We start from the raw sequence: 12,633 nt of genomic DNA on the forward strand, positions 1-12,633 counted from the left end.
ATATTTTTATTATAATTTAGAATATTTCAGCTTCTGATGTCAATAAGTGATAAATTATTATAAAGCGTTTATTTGAATGTATTCAATGTAATTATAATTAATTTACTTTGAATGAAAATGGAAATATTTCGCAATCATGACGTGAGAAACAATCATCGTTTGACGTACGTTTACGAAACACCGAGATAAATTTAGCAATAAATAGTACCTACGTGATCAAACAGACCAAGGCACAAAACCTATTAATCACGGCAAAACGTGTGGGATTTGTGCCGAAATAACAGTTTCAAATGTCGCCGTACACTTTGTACAAAAAACGGAAAGTGAAAAAAAATATCTATCTGAAGGAGTGACCTAAATTATAAGTCCAATACCCTTAAAAAATGTCATATGGACCATGCTAGAAAATTTAAGGTACCCAATTAACTCCCAAAATATACTTATATAAAAGTGAGAATCATGAAAGTTTAAAACATTGCATCTTCCATAACATTAAGCTTTTAGCTTGTGCATAAATAATTAAAAAGTTTTAAGCAGCAAAATTGTTCGCGAACTCTCTGCGTGCCTATTAATGTGGAAAATGTTTTAACCGTCGAATTCTTTTCAATTTTCATCCGAAGTAGAATTATTATATTTTTCCTTATAACTACGCTGCTTGGATATTTCGAGCAGTCGCTGTCACTGAATTATTTTAAAATGAGCCTTGTGATAAAATTATAATTAAATTTTGCAACGATAGGAGAGTATTCACAAGATTTTAGTTTCCAATAACAATTGGAATACTTTGTTCTGGACTAAAATTTATTTAAAGTATGTTAATTAGGTAAAGTGTGATTATTTATTTAGACCAGAAAAGTAAGCAACACAAATATTCTTTCGGTCTAAACTCACCATTACTTATTGCCTTGGTATAGTCGCCATAAGCTGTTTCAGAGGAGCCAATGTGATCAAAGTATCGGAACATGCACTCTATGATTCGATATTTCTGATGGCAACTGTACTTAGTGAAATCTGAAATTCTCCGTTTATGACAACCTTTTCATGTAAATTTAAAATAAATCAGTGTCACGACTACAGCAGCTTCTTTCCTTAACAATTTTATAACCATAACTACACTAGTGTTTGATTCATGGAAGACCTAATACAAATCAGGGTAGATGGTTAATGAAAAATTAATCCAAACTTTGACAAACAACCAGCAAATGCCGTGAGGGTTGGACGACTTTTAATCAAAAAGCTTTACTTGAAAATGCCTTGGTTAGAAGAACCTAGCGCCTTTTTTAATTTGTCTTTAACTAAAGGCAAATAACTATTTGCAGTTTTTTTTAATTAGTATAGTTTTATGGCGCCATTTAATGCTTTCGATATAAGTCAGTGTACATTTATTTATAATTTAATATATTTTATACTAGTTATTACTCGATTCGGATAAGTTTTTCTTTTAATTGTTTGCTAATAGGCTGTTTATAAAAGTTAGGTAAATTTAATTCCAATTTTGTATGGATTCCCAGATTTGCATTGAGTCTAGGCACTGATAGGGTAATTTACGTAAGTAGGGTAAATGGCAATACTCTTTTAAATGTGACATGTAATTTACGAATGACAAAACGGCATAAACGCATTGTCAAAATGCATAAAATGTAGCGTAGCGACCGCCATTTTTTAATGTTTCCACACTTTTCAAAATTCATTTTTATGAGATTTTTTTACCGACAGGATTATTTTCAAAAATATTATTTTATCTGGAAGTTGTTAGAACGTGATACAATGAAAATTTTCAAAATCTGAGATTTTGAGATTGCTATAATAATATAATCTTACACCTGTTCATACTAGCATAATTTTTGACTTTTGTACAATTTGACAAAAGAACACCCTAACTTATTGATCATTTTGTTCCTTGGTTTCTACGACATTTATATACTTTGTCATTTGTTGAATAAACATGCTAATACTTTTGTAATACAGCAATGATACATTTTAACCAATTTTACTTCGATATCTGTAGCAAAATACCTATTTACTTAGAAATCGAGTCTTGTTTCTTTGAATGCTTTATTTTTCTTGTGTGTTTTTTTTATAAACAGTAATGACATTTACCTTACACTATTTTTACAAGCTATTTCTCAAAAGGTACTTGAGTATCAAGAACTTCCAAAAGGCATTTTGACTTCAGGAAGGACTTTTATAAATCTACTGTATTGTATACACTTCACTATAATTAATGATGCCTCTATAATAATCTAAATTTAACTCTAAATAACATAGTAAATTAGTATTACGTTTGTCACGCGAATACAAAATGTATTCAATTGTAATTTTTGATTTGCATAAAATTTGAAAGGTGATATTTTTAGATTTTTTAAAACGCATTTAAATAAATATGTACAGTGAATACTGTGATTGTATTTAAAGCATCTCTGAGTGATACTATTTACAAGTAACATTTAGTTAGTAATTGTACTAATAATAGCATAGTTTAAGCTTAATCATTAAATCTAAAGAAACAATATATCAATGCGATTAACGACATTAGAAAGGGACATGGACAGACCAATTCAAACTATATTTAAGTAACATCAGTGTTATTAAGCATATTACGTTAAATTACAATGGTGAAAAAAAACTTTAAATAATTTACAGCATTTATCTTTTGCCAAATATAAACATTATATCCTTTTCTACTATGTACGTTTGTCAAATATAAATACTAGCATTCTGTTAAAATGCGGCAAACTAGATTATTCAGTGTGATGTTTAATGAAAATAGATTATAGATTATTCTTCGAGTTTATCCGCCATTTTGAAGAAGAAGAAGATTAATTTATTTGCCAACATGAACAATACAGGATAGGCACACAGAATACAAATAAACAATAAACTAATATAGAATGTGTTTGCCAGTCCCTTGCACTGTGTGGCAAGAGGAACAGGCTCAAGCTTTTGTTGGTAAGTTTTGCTTCACAGAACTCAAAATTATCACGCGGCTCTACTGCTGAGGTAAAATGTCGTATAAGCCGTTTTAATGTACATGTTTTACCTGTTTCATTAAAAATTTATAAAGGCATAAGAGCATTGATGTACAAAAATGTATAACATTAAACAAACATAAAGAAATTATAGGTAGGTACAAATTGAAATTATGAATGAAAATCTGGGAAGTTTAACAGAATTTCTCTCAGTATAATTTACTTAAAACTGTAAAAATGACCTCAAAGCAATAGTACTAATTGTGTGACAGCTGTTATCAAAATGAAGTAACAACCACCTGAAAATGTTCAATGGAACCTTTTTAATCTCAGATTTTCAAATTGAAATCGCGCTGTTTCGCTAGCTTTGAGGTGCGTTTTGTTATAAGTGGAGAAATTTTACTAAAAGAAAACAACTAAACTAATTGATATGCAAAATTGGGCACCGTTTATTAAAATATTTAACTTCGTTAATCGTTACCTATCGAGTTAACGTTTTATTATTATATCATAGATCATTAACAACATACTTATTTAGTTATAAATATGTTGTTAATGATCTATGGAAGTTAAAGCAATACTAAAAAAATAATACTGACATTAGCATTGTTAATAATATTTATTTTGGTATTAAATTCAACTTAAAACATCTTGATTTAATTCAAATGGTGTCGAAATTACGTACACTATATCAGATACTTAATCAATAATGAATGGGACTTTATGGGAAGTTAATGGATGTTAAAGAGAACGTTAATAATTTGAAAACCAAATTTAAAGTTATTAGTATATTTTAAAAATTGACTTCGTTAATTAACGATTATCGGTTTTGCCCAGCTTTGTTTGTACGAAATCAATCAAGGTTTTTCAGATTCAATGGAAACGAAATGGCCTACTCTATGACATTAGCACGTGTATCAGCGCGTGGCGTAGAGTACGAGTGCGGCTGCGCAGATCGCGGCGGCCAGCGGCGCAGGCGCAGCTCCGGTGTTGCATGCGTCTCTGCTGCAGCAGAAAGTACGCGCGCCCCAAAATTCTGCGAAAAAAAATTAAAGTTACTTGCTTCGTTTGTAAACGGTTAAAAATAACGAATCGAAACGAAACGTTTTCCAGTTTACAAATTATCTATTTATTTATGTAGTCTTATGTAGTTAATGGTGTGTAGTATGTCTTTATACTCGTAAAGGTCCGAGGGTTGCCGACGGTGCTAGCTGAAAATCAGCGCTGGGGTGTTTTTAACGCTTCAGCATTATGCTGAGCCAGTGTCCGTATTCATATATACATTTGTACGACCATACCTTTGTGTTGTTTAGTTGTACTTGTACCTAATTATATTGTTGTGTATTGTGTTGTGAATGTATTTTCTATCTTTCTTTCTTTAAACGAATTAAAAATATGAAATGAATTTATTTCAAATTGAAATAAATTAAACTAAAATAAGTGTAATCTATTAAAACAAATTAAACTGAATCAGTTCATTTAAAGCACATTAAATAACATAGAAAGAGCTTGCAGCTTCCTTATCAAACCTGAAAGTTGTTTGTTGAGAATCGAGAGTAGAATCCAATACACTATACTTTAAAACACACACACCAGTGTGTCTCTTTATTTTTTTTTAGTATTTAAACCATTTGAAAATAAATACGATACATTCATTCAGATATTTAATTAACATCTCGTATATTTTCACTGTAAGTTGGGTTCATAAAAAAAAAATTAAATACGTAACAGTTCCATTGGACAAAAACAGGCTTTCACGGCTTCTGTTACGTCAAATAAAACACAGCCCTACGTAATGCAAAATAATTAAATATAATTTACCCGGACGTGACAGATGTCTCTGTCTTCGTTCCCGTCTTTGTTTTAAGGGACTTTATAAAGGGCATTATGAAAATCAGCTGCTAAAAATAACTTGCAGACATTTGTTTTTCAGGAGTTAATATTGTAATTTTATCATGGCCTTTGCAGAAGGAAAACATCGTGAAGGAACCAACTGTGTACCTGCGAAAGAATTCGACGATTTGTCAAATTCGCAATCCGCACTGGGCCGGCGTGGGAACTAAAGTTCAAGCCTTGCTGGATCTTACAGGCCTCGCAGGTTTAGTTACGAACCTAACTCTAAACATCTTGAAATATGCCTCTACAAATCATGAAAAATTTAAATCTATACTCTGTCTATAGATTTCCAAAGTGACAGTGACAATGACAAAGACTAAACTGTTATTCTTAAAATAATTATTTCATGTGAATTATATGTTGATAGTTATAATCTTAAAACTGCCAGCCTGTTGGATATCATGTCAAGGGGCCTTTTTTTATTTTTAGTTAATTTTCAAAATTTAGCGATTTTATTATATAAGTAGCTGGTCTAGGTTTATGGCCATAGATCAATCCATCCGCGAAATTTTAATTTATCATCATCATCATCACCAATATCACTCTGCGGAATCACTTAAGGCGTTGTTGTGTGTGTATTTTGCATGTAGTTTATTTGTCTTCATATGTATTAGTTTATTCACTTTATTATTAAGTATTAGTGTGTACCTATAACTATGTATGTGTATTTATAATGCATTGTTGAGTTAGTTTAAATTTCGGATCTTTTATTTTATTCTTGTGTATGATATCCTGTCAATCGTTTAAAGGTTAACTGGTAGAGATCCCTTTAACGGATAAGTTCGTCTTTGTGCATCTTATTAATCTGTGTTCTATTATTTTCATGTGTTTTTATGTACAATTAAGAGTTTTACAATACAATACTCGTAGCGTAGGACGTCTAGGTACTATTTGACCTAGCCCCCCCCCCCCTCCCCCCAAAACAAACAAATTCAAACTATCGAGGTGAATTATGATAGCAAATATACCTATACAAAGTAATTATAAAGTGTTTGGTTTGAAAACTAAACCGCCAGTAAACCCTTTTTCGAAGTATAGTATCAATATAGAAAACCCATAGGGCTGTTTAATAATTACTATGTAGCGGTAATTACTTTCCGCACGCTGTTATTACATAAAATGGCGGTTATTTGATGACTAGCGGAATATGTATTATTGCAAAGCTTTTATAACAAGCCTTCTCCTGATGAACGGTTGCGAAGCTTGGACACTAACGCTGAAATAAGAGAACAAGATGCTAGTGGCAGAGCGGAGAGTTCTGCGGAAGATTCTGGGGCCGACTCAGAGAGAAGACGGAAGCTGGAGGGTAAGATGGAGAAACTGAAGACCAGGTTTCTGAACCCAATGTTATTAGAGACGCCAAAGCGTCTAGACTCCGCTGGCTAGGGCCCGTGGAAAGGCTGGGAGAAGATCGAGCCGTGAAGAGAGCGTACTTTGGTCGGTCGTCTCAACTACCACTGGAGAGACGAGATCCTGAAAGACCGTTTGGTTGTCGGGGTCAAAGGCTGGCAGAAGCTGGTTTAACATCGTAAAGCGAGGAGTAATCTGGTGCGTTTTTTTAAATCTGTATATCCGTCTCTTTCTAAAACGCTTTTCTCTATGCAGCAAGTATGGCGCTACTTGCGTGTGATGTCACATGCAATTAAGTTTTTCTTTTTCTAATCTTGAATTTCAAACCTTTATTACTCTGTTATATTTAAAGATAGCTTAAAGTTGTTTTTCTAATCGTTAATGCATTGTCAAGCTTTAATTTATTAAATGAATAATAATATGTCCAGCAGTAGTTTAGCGGTATAGCACGCGGCACGGAATGCCGAGGACCTGGGTTCGATTCCCAGTGCTGGTCTTATTTTTCTGGTTTTTCTGTGCATCTATATTTTTCAGTTTGTATTTTCAATTTAGGTTTTACGGGAAGACCGTAAAAAAAAAAAAAGTCAAATCCTTATTGTAACTTTAGCATCGCGAAGTAGGGCACGGGGCATCGCATGAGAGAGTGCATACGCTCGGGAATTTCGTCGACTCGGAGCTTAAGCCACGACTAAAGGATTACACTAATGAAAGTCTCAAAATCCCCTATAATTTATGCAATAGTTCCTGACTCCGGTTTTGAAGCGATTTAAAGACAACAATATACAGGAGTTTCCGAAAATTTGTTAAAGTGTCCGCTTCATTCAGAGACTTAGTGGCAAGGTCGGATACAAAAAAATACAATGGGATACAAAAACTCAGTTATAAATACGATAAGTTGGAATCAAGGAAACAAAACATTACAATTAATTTAAATATGCAATGAATATGCCATATAAAAATTCAATGTCATGTTTTATTTTGCTCATTTATTGTTTCAGTCTTTCACAATTTTTACACCCAGTAACATTATATGTAATGTAATACTATTTAATTTTGTCTGTGTTTGTAAAACTTCTTGGCTAAAAAAAAAACAGTTTTGTCTACCATTTTATTTGCGTCAACATATTTGCTGTATATGCGTACTGTATACTGTATACAGTTTTATTAAACGCAATGTTTGTTAGTAATCGTATAATCCTATTTCATTTAGGCAGGCTAGGATTTTAGGCAGGCGGGTATTTCTGGCTTTGTGCCCTGTTTTATTTCCTGTCAGCATCCGTCCTTCCTTATTACCGTGCCTCCCGGAAACGTTATAAGATAGTCTAGTCAATAAAGTTGGAGTCGGTGACAATAATTCTCTTTCTAATTTAGTTGTATTTAAGAGTGTTTATACCTGCTGAGCTGGCAACGTTGCATTTGTGTTAGTTTTTCTCGATTATTCCATAAAAAAATTATGAAAATTAAAAATGTGGCCTGTCTGATAGAAACTCTTCTTAAATATAAGTTAATGTGTCTACTCCAATAATTATTCGTGTAGACTTTTATTTTCTTTAAAAACGAACAAATGTTTAATAAATGTTAAAGAAATTAAAGGCTATCATGAATAATTATTAGAGTAGACACATTAACTTATATATTAAGAAGAGTTCTATCAGACCAAATTTTAAATTTTCATTATTTTTTATGGAATAATCAAGAAAAACTAACAAAAATGCATGGTTGCCAGCTCAGCAAGTATAAGCGCTCTTAAGACAAAAGATCAATTGCATCAATGTACGGTAAATAGTATTAGTGATTTTGTATTAAAATTCACTATAGTGCCCGGTCGCTAAGAGGTCAAATCCTGACACATTAAAAAAAAATAAAAGAACTATATTTAGTACCATAAATGTAACAACTCCTTACTTACTTACAAATCAACTACACTGAATTGAGGCAAAATGCTAAGTATACATAGTTAGTATTACATGGTTAAGACACAGAATGAGTAATATTACAAGTGTTAAGATAAATTTGTTTACGCCTCATTAGGTGCTTATTACACAACTATGAAGTTCCTTATTATTGTTATTGTCAACCATTGAAATAAAATGCTATACTTACTTACTACTCTGTCGCACACAACAAATAAGCATTGCATTTATGTCTATGATTCATATTGTTTATATTCAGAAACTCATAGTTGCAATGTGTCAGGATGGACTTTATTTTTTTTTCTTAATCTACGAACATAGCATAACTGAAACTACGGCCCAAGCTCTCCCATTCTGAAAGGAGGTCTGTGTCCAGCAATTGGAAGGTATACGATCTAAAATGATAACGATGAACTTATTATTCACTTTATATATTAGTAGGTAGTATAACTTCATGACGTGAAGAAAAAATTTAGAGAATAAAATAAGATGATTATTACTATAATACAAATTGTTCGGATTAACACATAGGATAAATTATTTAATTCACTGTTCATTCAATCTCTAAAATTCCATGGTTTAACGGCTAAAACCAAATCAAATATTCCAAATCTCGCTAAGCCATCTAATCATAAGCAGCTCATTTGCAATCCGCAAAGAGAATATTTGAACACAAAATGGCGGCGATTGTTGACAAGATGGCGCGAATTCATAACGCGTTCGATTTATTTGCGTTTGGAACAGAATTTTGATCCTTTGATGAGGAATATTAACTTCGGAATGTTGTTTAAAAGAGAAAATTTAGGCCAAATTTTCTACTTATAGTTTAAGTTTTATTATGTTTGTTTTTGTTTATTCTGTTGAAAATAAAATGATTATTATTATAACATGGTACTATATAGAATAATGGTTCGTTTTATATTATACTAGCGGTTTAATAGAAATTTCGTGATTTCGCAAGAATTCGCGTGGTAATTTCCAAATTCATGGATTTCATCAATGTTGCGTAAAAAGCATTCTCAGAAGTGAGAATGATAGAAGAGAGGTGGGATTCGGATATTCTCCTCCGATACACCGACCATCATGTATGTAGGAAATAAGTAGGTAGTTGAGGTACCGTTTTAATATTAGCATACTAATGTAGTTTTAGAAGTGCTTTGTTACAAATAATTCTATGGATCTCTGTAATCTGCAAATAAATCATTTTTTTTATTGAAATAAATGAATAAATTAAAAGTCAATGTTCGTAATCTCTAATTCAAGCAGTTGATATTTTTGGATTTTATCCCGATCCAGTGAAAATATCGGGACAAAAAGTAGCCTATATGTGATCTGGGGTTATTTGTAAGTAGGTTAGTTTTAGTTTCATTTTAATTTTTGTATATAGTCCTTTTTTAATTTAAATAATTTTAAGTTATTGTTAGAAAGTTATGTTTAATAAAGGCCTATATGTTATTCTAGATGTCCAGCTATCTACATAGTTCGGTAAGTCGGCCCATCAAATGGGCTCAAGTAGTTTTTGAGTACCTCTAATAGTGAAGAATAGTTAATAGCATGGTCAATTATTGACTACCCTGCTATATGATTCTTTATAAAGATTCTAAGAAAACTTATTTAATGACCAACACCCGAGAACCAACTGTTGGTACGAATGTTACATTCGTATCATGCATAGTACACATATCTGCCCCAACCGGGGGACGAACCTGGGACCTTGAACTTCACAGTCAGGTTCTCTAACTCATATTAAATGATATTGTAACGGATAACTCACGTCTTAAATCGAGTTTGACTCGAGATGTTTCGGACTGATTCGTACATAGCCCTTCTTTCTAGGAGCAGCGCGACTCGGCCGGCGGCTGCCGCAACACGCGCACTGCCGTTTTAAGACGTGAGTTTATCCGTCACAAATGTCACAATATCATTTAATATGAGTGAGTCTCGCGGTATTTTCATATTCAGGTTCTCTAACTCCTTGGCTATCGTTGTCAAAAACATAAGATACCTACACAGTATACTTAGTTTTTATAGTTCCCGCAGCAGCTAGTAATAATGACTAATTTACCTTTTTCACTGCAAGTGGGGACACAGTCGCGCACTATCGTCATCTCGCTCACGTATTTCTGAAAAAAAAAAGAGACGAGAACATTAATATTATTTTGCTCACTAATGGAGAAAAACTATGAAACTACATTACTGTTGAAAGCGCCCCGACAGTTTGTCATATTTTTATCTTCAAATTTGAGTTTACTTGGTTGTGTTCGTGAAAAATGAAATGACCAAACGATTGTTAATTTTTAGTAATTAAAATTAACTATATTTGATTAATTAAATTTTATTTTTGTTTGTTTTAAGTTGTAATGCGCAAATTTTGCCTCGAATTTGTGAGTTAGAAACTTTTTCTTTTGTTTACAATTTAGGGGTCACTATATAAGGGCGGATCCTGGGGGGAGGGTCAAGCGGGTCATGATTCCCTCCTTGGACCCTGGATTGGGTCTAGGACAACAGTAGATATGTTTCTAAGCTATTAATTACCTGTCTGTGTGCAAACAATTAAATAATTTTCTTATTTGATTAATATTATTTTTTCAATGTTGTATTCGCAAAAAAATGGCTATAAGGCTAGATCAGCCCTTGCCGAAGAAGTTTAAACTGTTCTGTCACGTACGTAACAAAGAAACAGATAGCGAACGTCAGATTCCGACGATTCTAGCAAAGTATCGGGAAACAGCTGTTGATAAGTTGGGTTCGCAATCAAGGAACCATTAACAGTTGGAGAGGCCGAAACATCACGGCTCCCAGTTTGAGGTCGACGTGGCTTCATAACACTGGCCTGTGAATATGAGAAGATTCTACTTTCCTAAATCAAGTCTTATTAGTCCGTCAGTTAGATTAAGTATCAGAAAATATAACACACGTATTTTTTCTCTTGTCAATTACACAGAAAATTATGAAAATATCGCTAAAAGTTCCGTGTGATGTCACACCGTGCAACAGTTAAGCACGGCGTGACAGCTTCTGGGAAGTAAAGTTCATTTGCATCGTGTGTATTTACGGACAGATACGACCTAGTACTCTTCAAGGCTAGTGAATAGGCTGTTACTGAAGCAGTGATATTTGGGTTCATCTGCACTTTCCATCTCAGACAATAGGCGGCAATCGTCTGTCACTTTACTTTATAGATCAAAATCCTAACTGACACAAAAGAAAACTTTAAATTAATACTGAAAGGAAAAAACATGTCTCCTTAATTACACTTCTTATGATTAGACGCTTTTTGTGAATTAATTATTGGTTTACATGCTTTGAGTGTTTTTCCTTCAAGTTCTTTTATTTCTAGTTATCAATATCACACCGAGTCTTTCAATGAGGCTGGCATAGTCACACATACACTTAAGCCTCAAAAAAAAAGAGAAATAAAAGACACTATTTAGACTTAGCATTTCTTCCACTACGACCAGGCCAGTCTCACTAGTCATGGAGAATACAATATTAATGATGCTTTTTTCAGCAAACCCACGCACTTCTTTCTTTGATTCATTCGAATCAAGAGGGCTAGCTATCCAGTCATTTACAATTACAACCGACGCAAGCAAAGAATGTTCTTAAGACGCAATGCCATATTTTATGTTTGTTTCGGATAGGGTAAAAGCCAAAGTTGATCCCACTTTAATTAGGTTTTGTGTGGTATTAGTTACAGTTGGACTTGTGTGATTTATGTTACAGATGCATTATCAATCTACCTAGTATTAAATAGGTAATGAGTGTATCCCCCCCTCCCCCCTTTAGCCCCCATTTTTGGCTGGCAACGCACCTGCAGTCCTAATAATTCTGTAGGTGTCCAAGGGCGGCGGTGATCACTTACCATCAGGTGACCCTTTGTATTGTATATACTCTCTGTATTGTATTTACTCGTTTGCCAGCTATTTGATATAAAAAATTGACTTGGTGAAATCCCGAAGGATACGAAGTATCATAATTCCACGCGCACTTGAGTTAGTTATTAACATCTTATGGAAGTTATGTCACTTCTCTCAAGTCATATCTCTTGCATCTCCGTACATAGGTGGCCTCTGGGAGACAATCGTCAAAGAGTTGAAGACGGCCGTCCTAAGTGAATTATGTTCACTGATCACATCATACGGGACCCGGGCACGTTAGCACGCATAGCCGTGCATTGGGGATCTTACCGGATGCTATTAACATATAGGAGTAAGAGATATAGTTTCAGCAGGTTTAGACCATCGAACGTAAATATATTTTTTTTCGACTGTATGGAAAACTAGCAAGTGGGTCTCCTGATGGTAAGCGATCACCACCGCCCATAAACATCTGCAACACCAGGGGTATTTCAGAAGCGTTGCCAACCTAGTGGTCTAAGATGGGATACCTTACGTGGCATTAATTTCACCGGCTGTCTTACTCTCCACGCCGAAACACAACAGTGCAAGAACTGCTGCTACATGATACATGCGTTAAATCCATAAAAATCGGACGCCTGTCTT

General features: G+C 33.7%; 1 long non-coding RNA gene across 1 annotated transcript; it reads right to left on the reverse strand.

Annotated features, from left to right (window-relative positions):
* Positions 1–326: 326 nt before the first annotated feature.
* On the reverse strand, positions 327–10,257 carry LOC141442115 (uncharacterized). The gene is made up of 2 exons (XR_012452886.1): positions 10,194–10,257; positions 327–4,005 (listed from the first exon to the last, which is right to left on the reverse strand). It is a non-coding gene; the product is annotated as an uncharacterized lncRNA (long non-coding RNA).
* Between the last annotated feature and the right edge of the window lie 2,376 nt (positions 10,258–12,633).

Source organism: Choristoneura fumiferana, chromosome 25, assembly GCF_025370935.1.
Source record: "Choristoneura fumiferana chromosome 25, NRCan_CFum_1, whole genome shotgun sequence".
Lineage (NCBI taxonomy): Eukaryota > Metazoa > Arthropoda > Insecta > Lepidoptera > Tortricidae > Choristoneura > Choristoneura fumiferana.